Below are 16563 nucleotides of genomic sequence, written 5' to 3'. Positions count from 1 at the left end.
CCCTGGAGCGGGGGGGGACAAACATGGTCTACTGATTTCTCCTTTGGCCTGCCTGATCTCATGGCTTTCCTCGGCTCCTGCCTACGATGTGGCACAGTCTCCGCCATTACGCAGCTCCCTCCCTATGTCAGGCCTGTCACGTGGACGGTGTCTCTGCTGTGCAAAGTGTCCAGCACAAGCCCACTGGCAGGAAGGAGTCTCTTAGGTTGGCCAAATCCACAAATCCACGTCCTGAGAAGAAAGCAGAGAAGCACTTCAGTAGCCGCTTCCTCTTGTCACGACTCGGACCTTCAGGTAGAGACGGACGGCTGCTGATGTCCTGGCAGTCGGCCAGAGCGTTTGCAGCCGGCTGGGGCTCTTTCAAGGAGCAGCACAAACGTTATCTTTCAGTCCTAATTAGTCAACACCATAAATCAGTCCGGCCGAAGGGAGAAACAGTGCGTCGTCACAGGAATGCAGAGGGTCAAAAGCCAGAGGAAGCAAGCCGAATATAGTCAAAGTACCTAAGTCAGTCCACAGAGCAAAATCAGAGTCCAGTTCCAAGTCCAAGGTTCAAGCCGGGTCAGGAGCACACGGGTTCTCTCAGCAGGCAAGAGGGTGCGGGGCGGGGTCACGTCCGAGTAGGATCGTTCGTTGCCAGCACAGTTTGCCCTAAGGCCAGGGTTACAGATATACTGTGCTGGCTTGTTACCTCGTTAGTACTCCGGGCTTAGATCTCTCCTCCCCCGCATGCGTGCTTCTCTCCGACTGTTTCTAAACACCTGCCGTCTCCTTTCACGGAGCCGGCTCACAGGTGGTGGAGATTCAGGAGGGGATGAGCTAGGGCCCGGTGTGGCCTGATCAGTTTCAGGTGGCTCCTGCTCTGAGTTAGCAGGGGCTGGGTCAGGGGCAGGCACCTGCTCAGAGTTAGCAGGGTCTGGGGCAGGCATGACACTATCCCCCCCCTCAGGCCCCCCCTCATCCAAGCCGCCTGGCTTATCCGGGTAGGCCTCATGGAATTGCTGGAGCAGGTCAGGGGCATGCAGGTGGGTAGCTGGTTCCCAGGAACGAACTTCGGGGGGGGGGGGGTAGCCCTCCCAGTCCACTAGGTACTGGAGCTGACCTCGGTGCAGCCGGGAGTCCAGGATCTGATGGACCTCGTACTCCTCCTCCTCATCCACCAAAACCGGTGGCGGAGATGGTGGTGGAACGTCCCTGTTCGGGTCCGGCGCAGCCGCTGGTTGGAGGAGGGAGCGATGGAAGACCGGGTGGATCCGGAGGTGGACAGGGAGGTGTAGGCGGAACACCACCGGGTTGATTTGCGCCTCGATGGAGAATGGGCCGATGAAGCGGGCGGTTAACTTGGAGGACCGGCCAGGGGTCCGGAGATACCGGGTAGAGAGCCAGACGGAATCCCCGACCTTGAGGGGGGCTCCCTCCTGGCGATGCCGATCTGCGGCCAGTTTGTAGGCGTCTTTGGCGTGCTGGAGCTGGGCGCGCAGGAGGTCATGGAGCGCATGGAGTTCCTCGATCTGGTTGTCCGCTGCGGCAACATCAGCGGACGGGCCGAGCGGAGGGAAGAACCGGGGGTGCAGTCCGTAGTTGGCCGCAAACGGTGTGGTCTGCGTGGAGCTGTGTACCGCATTGTTGTAGGCGAACTCTGCCAGGGGTAGCAGAGAGACCCAGTTATCTTGTTGGTAACTGGTATAACAGCGCAAGTACTGCTCCAGGGTTGCGTTGGTGCGCTCAGTCTGGCCGTCGGTCTGGGGATGGTAGGCGGACGGCAAGTGAAGCTCCGTCCCCAAACCTTGCTGGAAAGCCTGCCAAAAGCGGGAGGTAAATTGCGGGCCCCGATCCGAGACAATCTGCTTGGGTAACCCGTGCAGGCGGAAGACGTGGTTCAGGTAGAGCTGGGCGGTTTCCGGCCCCGACGGCACTTTGGCGCAGGGGACAAAATGGGCCATCTTGGTGAACAGGTCCACCACAACGAAAATGCAGGTGTGGCCCTGGGATCGAGGTAGATCTACAATGAAGTCCATGGACACCACGTCCCAGGGACCGGCGGGAGTAGGAAGTGGCTGCAGGAGACCGGAGGGCTTGGCGGGTACGTTTTTAGCGCGGCGGCGGCAGATCTCACACGAAGCCACGTACCGACTAACGTCCGCTCGGACGTGAGGCCACCAAAAGTCTCGGCTCAGCAGATGGGCGGTTTTGTGTTGCCCGAAGTGGCCGGCCGGGGGTGCATCGTGGGTGAGGCGGAGGATGCGGGATCGGAGAGGTCCTGGAGAGACGTACAACTGCTCCCGATGGTAGAGCAGCCCATCCCGGGTGGTCAGTTCTCCGGCAGGGTCTTGCTGAGGTTCCTGCAGGTGCTTCTGGGCCCAGGGGTCGGTGGCCTGACTGGCCTGTATCTCTGCCACCAAGGCGGGTGCAGTCAGGGTGGCGGCAAAGACCGTAGGTGGCAGGATGCTAGCCTTGGGGGCTTCGGTAGCACTAGGGGTGTCATAGTCTGGCCGGCGGGACAGAGCGTCGGCTTTCTGGTTTTGGGTATGCGGGATGTAGGAGATGGTGAAGTTGAACCGTGAAAAGAACAGGGACCACCAGATCTGTCGCTGGTTCATCCGGCGGGTGGTCTGCAGGTGTTCCAAGTTCCGGTGGTCAGTGAATACTTGGACCGGGTGTCTTGCTCCTTCAAGGTGGTGACGCCACACCTCGAAAACCACTTTGATGGCCAAGAGTTCTCTCTCCCATATGGTGTAGTTGCGTTCGGCGGCGGAGAGCTGCCGGGAGTAGTAAGCGCAGGGTTGCCATGGCTGACTGGGGTCGTCCCGCTGGGAGAGCACGGCTCCGATGGCCACATTGGAGGCGTCTGCTTCCACCATGAAAGGCAAGCGGGGATCAGGGTATCACAAGAGGGGACTGGAGGAAAAGCTGTGCTTGAGGTCGTGGAAAGCCTGGTCAGCTTCCGGGGTCCATTGGAAGGGTTCCTTAGGGCGGAGGAGCCGAGTCAAGGGCTTGGTTAGGTTGGCGTAGCCAGCGATGAACTGCCGGTAATAATTGGTGAAGCCCAGGAGGCTCTGGACGTCCTTCCGATTTTGAGGGGCCTGCCACTGGAGGATGGTGTCAACCTTCTTTGGATCCATCTGAGTTCCTTGGGGGGAGATGATGTGCCCCAAGAACTCGACCGACGGGAGGTGGAAGGCGCATTTCTCTAGCTTTGCGTACAGGCGGTGAGCTCTGAGCCGCTGTAGCACCTGTCGGACGTGTTGGACGTGCTCCTGCTCAGAGGTGGAGTAGACCAAAATGTCATCCAGGTAAATAATCAGGAACCGGTCCAGCAGGTCGCGGAACACGTCGTTCATGAACCGTTGGAACACGGCGGGGGCATTTGTGAGCCCAAATGGCATGACCAGGTGTTCGTACTGGCCATACCTGGTACCAAAGCGGTCTTCCACTCGTCTCCGGCTTTAATACGAACCAAGTTGTAGGCCCCTCGAAGGTCGAGCTTGGTGTAGATGGTAGCCCCTTTTATGCGGTCAAGGAGCTCCGGAATCAGTGGAAGCGGGTAACGGTTCCGGATGGTGATTTTGTTGAGTGCCCGGTAGTCATTGCAGAGCCGCAAGTCCCCAGTTTTCTTCTTTACGAACAGGACGGGCGAGGACAAGGGCGAGGTGGAGGGGCGAATGAACCCTCGGGCCAAGTTCTTCTCCAAGTACTCCCGTAGGGCAGCCAACTCCGGGTCCGCCATGGGGTAGAGGCGGCCTGCTGGTAGTGGGGCGCCGGGCATTAGGTCAATGGCACAATCATAGGGCCGATGTGGGGGAAGCTGGTCTGCTTCCTTTTCGTCGAAGACGTCTGCGAACTCCTAGTAGGGAGCTGGTAGTGTGGTGGCGGCCCCCAGGAGGCTGGTGGGGAGCGAAGAGCTGGGTCGAGTATCAGGAGGCACAGGAGCCGGATCCGGTTGTAGCGTGGAACATGACGCAGGGGCACCGGGAAATCGCAGTTCTCGTTGCACCCAGTCCACGTGAGGATTGTGGGCCTGGAGCCAGGACAGGCCTAGTATGACGGGAAAGCGTGGCATGCGGGCCAGGTCAAAGGTCTGTTTCCCTTGGTGTTGCTGGACCCAGAGGACGAGTGGTTGAGTCTCGTGGCGGACGGGTCCAGAGCGCAGCAGACGACCGTCCACGGCCTCAACCAGGGTAGGGGTCTTCTTTTCCCGGATGGGGATGCCATGCTCTTTGGCAAAGAGGCTGTCCATGTAGCAGCAGGCAGCCCCTGAGTCCAACATGGCATGGACGAAGACCCACCGACCGTCGAGGAGCTGCAGACGAATCGGGATCAGGAACGGGGTAGGTGGTGGGTAGACGGAGCTGGAGGATCTTAGGAAGTGCCCCAGGTCACGAGCTCCAACTAGACCTGGGGCTGGCCTTTTACTGGCGCAGCAGAGCTTGTGGGGCGCTTGGATTTGGCCGGAGAGGTGCTTGCAAAATGGCCGGCTTCCCCACAATACAGGCACAGGTTGTGGTTGCGCCGTCGGTGCTTCTCCTCGGGAGTCAGGCAAGGGCAGGCGACGCCCAGCTGCATGGGTTCTGCAGCTGGAGGAAGAGCTAGGGTACCTGGAGCGGGAGTAGCTGTGGGGACCCTTGTTGGGGTGTTGCCCCTTTTCTGCATCTGGCGTCGACCTTGCAGCCGCCCATCAATGCGCAGGCACAACAGGATCAAGTCTTGTAGGGCGGCTGGTCGGTCACTGCGGGCCAGTTCATCCAGGATAGCATCAGAGAGTCCCTCAGTATATTGGTCCACTAAGGCAGCTTCATTCCAGGCCAGGTCTTGAGCCAATAACTGGAATTCCGTGGTGTAGTGAGACACAGAGTTTTGGCCTTGGTGCAAAGCCCGTATCTTGCGGTTGGCCGTCTCAGCTCGCACGGGGTTGGCATAAGCAGCCGTGAAATGTGCCTTGAAACGGGGGTAATCTGCTAGCAGCGGTGATGATTCCAGCAGCAGGGGAGTGGCCCATTTGGCCGCTTGCCCTTTAAGCAGGCTCAAAATAAAACAGACCTTGGTCTTGTCTGTAGGGAAATCGCTCTGCCTTATCTCAATGTACAGTTCACATTGGGCGAGGAAGGCAGGGAAATCTTCCAGGCTCCCTTCAAACTTGTCAGGAACACTCACCGGGCAGCGGGAGCGAGGAGCTGCTGCAATAGCCAGGGCCGTAGCATTGGAAGCAGTCTGTTGCTGGAGTGTAATTACAGCCTGCGTCAGCTGCTGCACCTGGTCTAGGAGCCCCGACAGGGGGTCCACGCCTCCTGCCGCTTGTTCAGTCATGGGGGAGCCTGGTGAGTTATGGGTGCTGGCAAGCTGTCACGACTCGGACCTTCAGGTAGAGACGGACGGCTGCTGATGTCCTGGCAGTCGGCCAGAGCGTTTGCAGCCGGCTGGGGCTCTTTCAAGGAGCAGCACAAACGTTATCTTTCAGTCCTAATTAGTCAACACCATAAATCAGTCCGGCCGAAGGGAGAAACAGAGCGCGTCGTCACAGGAATGCAGAGGGTCAAAAACCAGAGGAAGCAAGCCGAATATAGTCAAAGTACCTAAGTCAGTCCACAGAGCAAAATCAGAGTCCAGTTCCAAGTCCAAGGTTCAAGCCGGGTCAGGAGCACACGGGTTCTCTCAGCAGGCAAGAGGGTGCGGGGCGGGGTCACGTCCGAGTAGGATCGTTCGTTGCCAGCACAGTTTGCCCTAAGGCCAGGGTTACAGATATACTGTGCTGGCTTGTTACCTCGTTAGTACTCCGGGCTTAGATCTCTCCTCCCCCGCATGCGTGCTTCTCTCCGTCTGTTTCTAAACTCCTGCCGTCTCCTTTCACGGAGCCGGCTCACAGGTGGTGGAGATTCAGGAGGGGATGAGCTAGGGCCCGGTGTGGCCTGATCAGTTTCAGGTGGCTCCTGCTCTGAGTTAGCAGGGGCTGGGTCAGGGGCAGGCACTTGCTCAGAGTTAGCAGGGGCTGGGTCTGGGGCAGGCATGACACCAATCCCCTTACGGTGGGAGGTTCAGGTTCCTCGGCGGGGGGGGGGGGGGATGTAGCCCCTTGTATCTGCTCCAGCTATTTCTCCAGCTACATCCGTTCCTCAAAAATCATAATCTGTACGCAGCAATCACATCATAGTCAGATTACTGTGCCGTGCTCTGTGTGGGGAAGCTTTTGACAATCCTTCCAAAACTTCAACCAGGTGAAATAGCAGCCAGCAAGCTACTGCCAGAGGTGTGTTGCAGGGATCCCGTGTGTGTCCCCCTGTGCTGAAAGCGCTGCCCTGGCTCCCCATCTGTGTCCAGGCACAACTCAACGTGCTGCTTCTAGCCTTTAAAGCCCTGGGTGGAGATCTTGCTTGGGCATTGTTGAGCCTGGTTGCTAAGTGACAGGGCCACACCCTCTCTGTGACCTCACCCCCCTGCTGGTGAACTGGGCCACGGCCCAGCCACTGACCTTTGTGGGTTGTAGAGTAGTTGAGGAAGTTGGATTGAAAATTTCTTTTGTTTGTCAAAGATGAGAAAACATCAAAAAATGTAAGTGGGATTTGAATTGGTGAATTCAAATTGGTGCAGTAGTGATTTTTTGGCCAAATTGGTTGAGAATGTTAACAAGACACAGAAAAGTGTAAGTGGGATTTCTGCATTTTGCTCCCATGTCCATATTCTGCTCCTCTTTCTCTCCCTCTCCCCCACCAAGGCGGCAGGGGGTGGTCCCAAAAGTGATGCTCAGCATCTGTTGCAACACTCCAAGGTGGTGTTCTCCTTGGGGGTGGGGAGGAAACCTCAGCCTGATGTTCGGCCATTCCTTCTCATACAAGCCCCTCCTTAGAGAGAGAAGGAGACCTGGAGTCCAAGCCCTGGAGGCTGCTCTGAGCTGGCCATGACTCTGCCTCAGGAAGGGGCCCTCTGACATCTGTACTGTTTCCCACGGGTTTGGGTTCCCGAAAAGAAGGCACTACTCCTGGAAATGGGTGAGCTGTAACAGCTGAGCTCTGATGGGGCTGGGGCTGCCAATCCCCAGGAGGGGGGAGGGGATCCCCCAGTTTGGAGGTCATCTCCCCACTTCTGGGTCATCACAACACAGGGGTTGTGGAGGGAAATGTCTGCTGGACACTCCATTATACCCTTTGGAGACCGATTCCCATAAGTTATAATGGAGAACTGATCTGTGGGTATCTGGGGCTCTGGAGGGGCTATTTTATTTGGTCAAGGTAAAGGCAAAGGTAGTCTTCTGTGCAAGCACCAGTCACTTCCGACTTTGGGGTGACGTCGCATCACAACGTTTTCACAGCAGACTTTTTAATGGGGTGGTTTGCCATTGCCTTCTCCAGTCATCTACACTCCCCACCCCCCCCCAGCATGCTGAGTCCTCATTTTAAGACACCAAATTTTCAGCATAGCATCCGGTGCCTTTCCTCAAAACACCCTGCCTCAAAAAGATTGGGCCGGGGGTCCAATTCTATGAGCCTCCAAAGAAGGTGCCCTTATCTTTCATTATTTCCAAATGGAGGGAAGGCACTTAAAAGGCCAGCTGTCTCTTGAAATGTGGTGGCCAGAACTCCCTTTGGAGTTCAGTCATGCTCGTCACACCCTTGCTCCTGGCTCCACCCCCAAAGTCCCCAGATATGTCTGGAGTTGGACCTGGGAACTCTACAATAGTCCCCAGCTCCTCTAGGGAAAGCTCCCCTCAGCTGTTCTCCTTCAGGAAAGGGCGGGGCGGGGGGGGGGAAGAGCTGAAGATACTGGCCTGCCTCACAGGGTTGCTGTTAGGATGCCTCTGATGGTGATGCCATAAGAACATCAGAGAAGCCATGTTGGATCAGGCCAATGGCCCATCCAGTGCAACACTCTGTGTCACATAAGAACATCAGAGAAGCCATGTTGGATCAGGCCAATGGCCCATCCAGTGCAACACTCTGTGTCACATAAGAACATCAGAGAATCCATGTTGGATCAGGCCAGTGGCCCATCCAGTCCAACACTGTGTCACACATTGGCCAAAAAACCCCCAAGTGCCATCAGGAGGTCCAGCAGTGGGGCTGGAAGACCTCCCACTGTGTCCCCTGCCAAGCACCAAGAATACAGAGCACCACTGCCCCAGACTGAGAGTGCCAGCAATAGGCTGTGATAAGAGCCACGGATGGACCTCTGCTCCAGATGTTGATCCAATGCCCTCTTGACGCTGGCTATGCTTCTTGTGCCCTTTGCACACGGGAAAGACTGCCCAGTCCTCTTCCTGACTAAACGGGAATGGAGAGTCTCCACATACCCTGGACTTTCACTAGAACCCAGGAAGCTGCCCCAAAGACGAGCAATACCCACACAGGAATCTGGCCTGCTGGAAAGGAGCAGGCCACTGTGGAGGGGTAGGGGCTTTCCCCTGCACCCCGCTCCCGAGAGAGAGAGAGAGCCCCCAGGGCAGCTGGATGGACCCCAGAGCCCCAACCAAGAGGTTCCAGCCAGTCCCGCTCAGCTGCCCCCTGCAATTCATCCCGAGGATCTAGAGGGCCAGGCCCACAAATGGCAGTCCCCGTGGCTGCAAGGCCCACTCCTCCCCTTCTCTGTGCTCTCTTCTAGACTTCAGAGGCTCCGGGCGGTCTTCAGACGGGGCAAGGTTGACCCCCTGGCTGTGGACAGCCAGAGGAAGCCAGCTGCTGGTAAGGAAACCCTCCCTCTGGGCTCATGTGCCATCCCTAGCAGGGAGGGGGCAGGGAAGCGGTGGGCCTGCCGGGAAGGGGGGCACGCCTTGTCCTCAGGCACGTGGAGGGTCTCCACGAGGAGCGCTTTGGGGACCAGGCCGATCTGCCTCCCTTGGGGTGAGGAGAACCTTTCCGCTCGAGGGGCCCAGGGGGTGCCACAACGGCCCCCACAGGTTTAGTCCTTGTTTTGTACTGGAAGAGATAGGGCACCTATGGGAGACCTCATTGCCTCTTCCTCCCCCCCCCCCCACATCGTATTTCCCCAGTAGTCCTTACAACCATCCCCCTCCCTCCCCTCCACCACCTTATCCCTCCCTCCGATCTCTTCCCCTGGCAGCCACTCTTTCTTCCCCGCCTCCCTGGTACACCCTTCCCTCCTCTACCTTGCTTTTGTGTTTAGCCTTCCCCGTTCCTCCCTCTCCAGCTTCACTCTTCCAGTCCCATCCCGCCTTACCCCTTTCGGTTCATTTCCCCCTCTCCCAGTCTTGCTACTCACTGAGGCTGAGCATTCCCAGCAAAGTTGGAAAGTAAGAGCTGTGTTGTTTTAACTCTAAACAGATATGTCTCTACTCTACTCGTCTCAACGAATGTTATCATTCCCTTGTCCGTTTCCACTCTTGGGTAATAGTTAAACTGAGTAGGATGGATGTATCGGCTTAGAGAAGAAACAGTATTGACAGGATCTTTTTTAAGACTTCCTTGATTATATACTAAATGTAGATGTTTATAGTTTTGAATGGCATTTCTCTTATAATACAATTGTATTGCCTCCTACTTCCTATGATCTGGATTCCGATGGCTAAACAAGGCTTCAGTCCTCAGTCATCCATCAGGGTGCTGCAAATTCCTCAGTGATTTTGCTGGGCAGAGAAACGCCCCCTGCTGGACACTTAGGAGGACACTGTGAGCCCAGCAGGGATCTTTGCAGAGTGCAGGGAGCAATGTTCCCTCTAAGCTGCAGAGTCTTGTGAGCAAAAATTCTACTTTGGGAGCTCCTGGCATTAAAGTGGTGAGCTCCTGCATCAATTCTTGTGCCCTGGGGCCATCCTTCCTGAGCTAAGACAAAAAGGTGAGAGCTGGAGGCTAAAAATCTGTGAGCTAGCTCACGCTCACTCAGCTTAGAGGGAACACTGGCAGGGAGAAATGCCAAGGAAGGGCGCAGCCGCCTGTTGTCCAGAAGCCAACTCACAGCAGGGAAGAGAGTCTTACCTGCTTCCCCCCCCCCCAAAAAAAGAAGTCCCTGGGGAGGCTGCCAACACTAGCCCTGCTGTGGATCTCTGCACTGCAAAAGGAACAGGGGAAATGGGCACTGGGGCTTGAGCACCCCAAGTCAGAAGCGCTCGGGATTTGACTCCGGCTCCTCCTGTTTCCGACACCAGCACTCCTTTCTCGCCTCTTTGTTCCTTGGGGTCAGTGGCAGTACGGCTGCCAATCCCCGGGGGGGGGCAGGGGATCCCCCGATTTGGAGACTTTCCCCCTGATTATTGGGTTATCAGAAAGCAGCGGGGGAGGGAAATGTCTGCTGGGCACTCCATTATACCCTATGGAGACTGGTCCCCCTAGGGGATAATGGAGAATTGATCCATGGGAATCTGCGGCTCCAGATGGGCTGTTTTTTGAGGTAGAGGCACCAAATTTTCAGCATAGCATCCAGTGCCTCTCCTCAAAACAACCTCCGAAATTTGAAAAGATTAGACCAGGGGGTCCAATTCTATGAGCCCCAAAAGAAGGTGCCCCTATCCATTCTTTCCAAATGGAGGGAAGGCTTGAAAAGGAGGGTGGCCCCTTTAAATGTGATGGCCAGAGCTCCCTTTGGAGTCCCGTTGTGCTTGTTGCACCCTTACTCCTGGCTCCACCCCCAAAGCCTCCTGGCTCCACCCCCAAAGTCAGACCTGGCAGCCCTCGCTGGCCGTGCTGGGGAACCCCTGGGGGCTGCCAGGGACTTCTGGGGCCCTCCCTCTGCCCCCCCCCCGAGAGCCCCTTCCAGGAGCTTTCCGATCAGGGCCCTGGAGGCTGTTGCTCCAACGCAGGGGGCTGATGCTGCTGGCAAAGGAGGCGCTTCCAGGACCAAAGACCAAGTCCCACACTGAGGAGCCTTCCCGGCCCTGAATTGGCCGTTTTCTCAGCTAGCTAGCAAAGGAGGGGAAGGGGGAGGCCAAAAGAGACCAGGTCTCAGAGAAGCCACGAGAACCTTGAGTCGGCCCCCTGGCTTCAGGGAAAGGCGGAGTCTGGACTGCAGAAGCCCACCCACCAGGGGCGCAGGCAGCAGGAAGGAGCGACGGCATCCCTGTCAGCACTCTGGGAGTCCTGTGGGGAAAGAGGGGCTGGAGACACCCACAGCCCCAGGTGCTCTGGAGGACCAGAGAGGGACTGGGTCTCCAAATATTGGTTGCCAGGAGATAAAGAACTTCTATTATATTGGAACTTTTCCAGCTCCCAGAAGGTCAATTAACATTTTAAATAAGCTCTCTAATATTGAAGGAGGCCCACTTCCTCAGGGGCCCACAGGGCAGCCTGGCCAGTCCGCCCCTGCCCAAAGCCCCCGAGATCCCCAGGGAGACTGGCAGAGAGACACTCCTCCTGCCTGCTTCCTGCCCATCCCTCAGAGCCACTCAAGCAGCCTCTTGGAAGCGACACCCAGTCCAGGAGCCAAACAGAAAGGGCTGGTGGGGAGCAAAGCTCGGGCGGCAGAAGGACAGAAGAGTCCCAGACTCTGTTCTCCGGGCCCTCTCTCCACAGCTCCACCATCAGCAGCGGCAGATGAATTGAGGGGCCCCAAACGCCGGGACCCCGCTCAATTTGTGGTGGGGTATCTCGGCGGAAATTATAAGGTAAGCTCCCCCACACACAGCACAGGGGCCTCCTCCAGAGCCCTTGCCTCCGCAGACCCCAAGACGTTGCAGACGGACGCCCTGCCTTTTGGGCTGCAGGCCCTTCCAGAGTTGTCTCGCTAGAGCTCCAGGTCCCAAAGGAAGGTTTTGGGGTGAAGGGGGGGCCTGCCAGACAGCTGCCGGCTGCCTTGAAAGAGGGGCTTTGCAGAACAGGGCGTTCCTCACCCACCCACCACCCCCGTCCCCTGCAGAGGGGTTCCAAAAGCTCCACCGCTGGGCTGCGGGCACCTCTGGGAGAGAGGGACATTTGCTTCCAGGTGGCCTCTGTCTGCAAAGGATGCTGGGAACTCTCCCAGAGGCCTCCGGGGGAACCACGGAAGAACAGCCCCCAAGTGACCCTGACTGGGATGGCCAGACCTTCCGGGCCAGGGGGGTTGCGACCCCTTTCCCTGCCGCCCTTCTCGGCCAATGGGGAGGGGTTCGTTTCCAGGGAGACGGGTCTCTTCTCAGCACTAGTGAAAGCGTAGCCCCCCCCCCCCTTGCCCTCAGCCCCACAGCAGGGACCCACAGGGCATCCTTCACCTTGCTCAAAGCCTCCCTCTTATAACGTCCAGGCCAAGAAACAGCAGGCCAATTTTTTAAGGGCAGTGGAATCGGTATGTTCAGCCCAACGAAGAACGGGGCGCAGGACTCTGCCCTTTCCTAAGGAGGCCGTGGGGGAGGCGGTGAAGGTGAGTGAGACTCCGGGCCAGCATCCTCATGAGAAGGGGGTGGGTGGGAGGGCCCCGGACTGCCTGGGAAGGGGCTGGGGGGTGGAATTCTGCCTCCTGATTGGTTGTTTTCCTGGGAGGTGTTTGTGGCAGGGAGATGGTTCAAGGCTTCACCTTTCCTCCTGCCCTGGAAATGCTTGGGGAAGGCAGGGTGGAATCCCTCCCACCCCAGAGAGCCCTGAGGACTCCTGAGCAGGTCTCCGAGATGCAAAAGAGCCCGACTCAGCGTGGGGAAGGGAGGGGAGAGTGTGGGGCGGGAAGGGACCCACTAGAGCCCACGGAGTGCTGACCTCTTCTCTTTTGCCCTCCGTCCGTCTCTCGCAGGACATCTTACAGGAATCGGCGTTCCAGCCATCCCCTAATTTCATCAAGGGGATGGCTGTGATTTCCAGCATCAGGTACGCCTTCTGGGGAGGGGAACTTTGTCCCCAGCAGTCAGACAGAGGGGAGCTCAGTGAGGCGGAGGGGAGGAAGCGGGACACCTCGGGGCAGAGCCAGGAAAAGGGAAAGATCCCCTGGTCCTTGAGGGGAAGAGGCTGCCCAGGGGGCCCTCAGTAGTGACAGCCACATTCCGAGGGCAGCCCCAAAGAGCAAGGAAGGGGTTTGTTCAGAGATCGGCCAGACTGGAGCTCTCCCCCCTATGACATCACAGAGGTTCGCTTCACCCCAGGAAACCATGACCGATGAGCCGGAGGGTCCCGCCCTGTCCTCCCTCCAGGCTTCCTGGAGGCTCCTTTGCTCTGTTCCCCGAGGCCTTCTGCTCTGAGCTGACTCTGCCCCCTTGTGGCCCGTGAGGGAGTGGGGGGTGGCTCAGGGGACAGGTGTCTCTCCCTTCCCGGACGGAGTCTAATCCTGCCCTTCCATCCTGACAGCCGATTCCAGCCCCCCCTGGAGCCGGAAGTTCGCGGCCGGGTGGTATCCTGGGCTCTCCGGACCACCCTCAATGGGGGCCCAGGCGGGGCCGACCACCCGGGCCAGGTAGGTTCCCTGCCCTTCGCCTGGTCGAGGGTGTGGCAAATGGGCCTGCTGGTCCGGCGGCGCCTGAGGCCGTGCCTTTCCTGGAGCGCTTTGGGGAGCGCTGCGCTTCTCAGACGAGGAAGGAAAGAGGCCCCGGAGACGCGGTGCTCAAGCCCCATGGACCTGCCTCCAGCAGGAGAGTGAGAGGCGGGCCTTCCAGGCACGCTGCGGGGAAGAGGCAGGGAGGGGGATCCAGCACCCCCTCACCAGCTCCGTCTTCCTTGCAGCGACTGCAGGTTGAAGCGGAGGCGGGCCTCCTGCGGATGCTGCAGGAGCTGCTAGGAGAGGACCCGTCCGCATTGCATCTGGTGGGCATACTTCAAGTAAGTGTGCGGGAGAGAAGATGGCGGCCCCCGTTGAGGCAGGCTGGGTGGGGGAGGGAGCAAGCCTCACAGCTGCATCCCCACTGGGGCCCCGCCTCCATCGGCTGCTCGGGAGCCCCCCCCCCATGCCTAAGGGTCCACAGCAAAGCCAGTGGCTTCTTCCCTGGGGATACGGGGCCAAGAGCCCCCAGCTGGGAGCTACTCAAGCCCCCTGAACCGGAGGGTTCCCTCCCTCCCTCCCTCCTTCCCTCCCTCATGGAAGAGCCTCAGGGCCCCCTTTCTTTTCCTTCCACTCCCCCTCTTGACGGTGCAGCTGGCCGAGGGGGCTTTTCCCTGCTGTCCCCTTGGAAGAAGACCCCTGGGCACAGAAAGCTCAGCCTGACCTCCTCCTTGCCACCGTCCCTTTCTGCCCCCACCTCCTGTTCTCCACTGCCTCGGCCATCTTCCCCTTCTTCTGCTCCCCCCACCCCCGGCAGGGAAAGGAGGCGGAGACATCAGAAGTGGCCCCAAGTGACCCACTGTGCTGCAGAGGGCCTCTAACACAGGGGTGGCCAAACTTGCCCAACATAAGAGCCATAGAGAAGAAATGTCAGGTGTTCGAGAGCCACAAGACAGGAATGTCAGATGTTTGAGAGCCGCAAGGCAGGGAGGGAGGGAAGGAGGGAAGAAACGAAGACAGATGGGGAGGGAGCAACTTTAACTTTAAATGCCTTTTCCAAGCCATTTGGCTTGGAGAAATAATTTAGAGAGAGAAATGCCTTCTCCAAGCTGGCGGACGAGGCAGTGGGGGCTTGGAGAGCCACATAATATGTGTGAAAGAGCCACATGTGGCTCCCGAGCCACAGTTTGGCCACCCCCTGCTCTAACGGCTGCACCACTCTCCCACTCACAGGTCCCGGGCTCTTTCTTTTGGGTCGGGAGCCTGGTGCTTGATAGAGAAGGATTCACAGTCCCCTACCTACAGGGGAAAGCCGTGGGAAGCTGGAGTGGGCCACGTGTTGAAGCTGGCCCCAGCTCCTGACTGGCGGGGGGTCCTCAGAGCCCTTCCGTTCCTCCCCCGGGAGACCTTCTCCCAGAAAGAGCCCGCCTGGCTGGCAGACCACTCCCCCGATCGCTCGGCCTGAGGCCCAAGGTCAGGAGGGATGCAGGCAGCAATCCCACAGGAGCAGAGCCCCCGTTGAAAAAGGTGCCGCTTGCTTCCACAGCATCTCGCCTACTGGATGCAATGCGGACGGCCCGAGGTTCAATCGCGGGCAGCCTCCCTAGCGAGCTCCCTCCTGCTCCACGCAGCCCAGCATCTGCCCTCCCTCCAGGTAAGTGGGAGGAGTCCGGTGGTGCAGCTGGCCTCTCCCATTCCCAGGGCTGGCCTCAAGGGCTACGGAGGGGGGTGCCCATCCCCAGGTGGGGCAGGGGACAAGGGATCCCCCTCCGCCAGAAGCCAGCCTCGAAGCAACAGACAAAGGCCACGCTCTTTGTCTATTTCATGCTTCATTTGCTAGAGCGATAAACATTTGTATCGTTTGTTCTATTTGTTGGAGGCTGGTTTTTGGCGGAGGTGTCTCCCTTGTTCCCTGCTCTGTTGGTTGCCTGATCCCCAGGTGGGGGCCGGGATCCCCCGGTTTGGAGGCCCCCTCCCCGCTCAGGGTCTTCAGGAAGCGGGAGGAGGGGAGGGAGATGTCTGCTGGGCAATCGATTGTTCCCTATGGAGACTTATTCCCATATGAAATAATGGAGAATTGATCCCTGGGTATCTGGGGCTTTGGTGGAGCTATTTTTTGAGGTAGAGACACCAAATTTTCAACATAGCATCCAGCATCTCTCCCCAATCTGCCCCCCACGTTTCAAAAAGTTTGGACCAAGGGGTCCTATTCTATGAGCTCCAAAATGAGGGGCCCCATTCCTTAATTATTTCCTATGGAAGGAAGGCATTTAAAAGCTGTGCGGTCCCTTTAAATGTGATGGCCAAAACTCCCTTTGGAGGTCAATTGTGCTGGTCACACCCTTGCTCCTGGCTCCACCCCAATGTCTCCTGGCTCCATCCCCAAAGTCTCCTGGCTCCACCCCCAAAGTCCCCAGATATTTCTTGAATTGGTCTTGGCAACCCTAGCTGCGGAGCAAAGTCCTGGCTGCTTTCCCTCCAGGGTGGAGCGTGGCTATGAGGGCCGGGCCTCCGGCCTCCAAGTCGCCTTCAGGCCGACTCTGGGACAGCCTCCCCTCTCCACGCTGAAGAACCCCTTGGACGGAGAGCTCAGGGTAGGGAAGAGTCCTGTCGAAATGGGCGTTGCGTTGGACTCGCTGGCGAGAGACCTCTGCCCCCTTTCTGGCTCGTTCGGTGTGGCTCCAGCTAGGACATTTCAGCAGACACCCAAGACTCTTTGCCTCCCTCTCCCCTCTCTGCAGCTGCCCTTCCTTCAGGCTGAAGGGCGCAGGGCTGGATTCTCCTCCCTCTGACCAGCTCTCCATTGTGCAAGGTGCTGTCTCTCTCCTGGGCTTCTTGCCCAAGTCTCAGGCGAGCCACTGTGCCTTTGGGGCCAGAGCCCAATCTTGCTGAGCATCCCTTTAGCTTCTCACCTCACGTTGTACCACACAGCCCAAGAGAGGAATGCTGGAGAATCCCTTCTAGCCATGGGATGAAGGGGCAAACAGTGGGCCAGGGAAATGGAGGCAAAGCCCTGGGGAAGTCCCTAGCAAAGAGAGCTTCAGGACTAAACTTTTGGGACGGGCCTCCTGCGCTCCCGGCAGAATTACAAGCGGTGCCTCTTCTTCCTCTTCCTCTAGATGACTGTCGGCAGTGTGGGCCACCTGGTGGTGGAGCTGGCCGTCTCCCTGGTGGACCCCCACCTAAACATCCGGGGGAAAGCCAGGGAGGTCATCGGCCAGCTCCACCAACTGCTGCTCCGCCACCGGGGTAAGT

Source organism: Heteronotia binoei, chromosome 11 (assembly GCF_032191835.1).
Source record: "Heteronotia binoei isolate CCM8104 ecotype False Entrance Well chromosome 11, APGP_CSIRO_Hbin_v1, whole genome shotgun sequence".
Classification (NCBI taxonomy): Eukaryota; Metazoa; Chordata; class Lepidosauria; order Squamata; family Gekkonidae; genus Heteronotia; species Heteronotia binoei.
Note: the sequence above shows the minus strand (reverse complement) of the source record.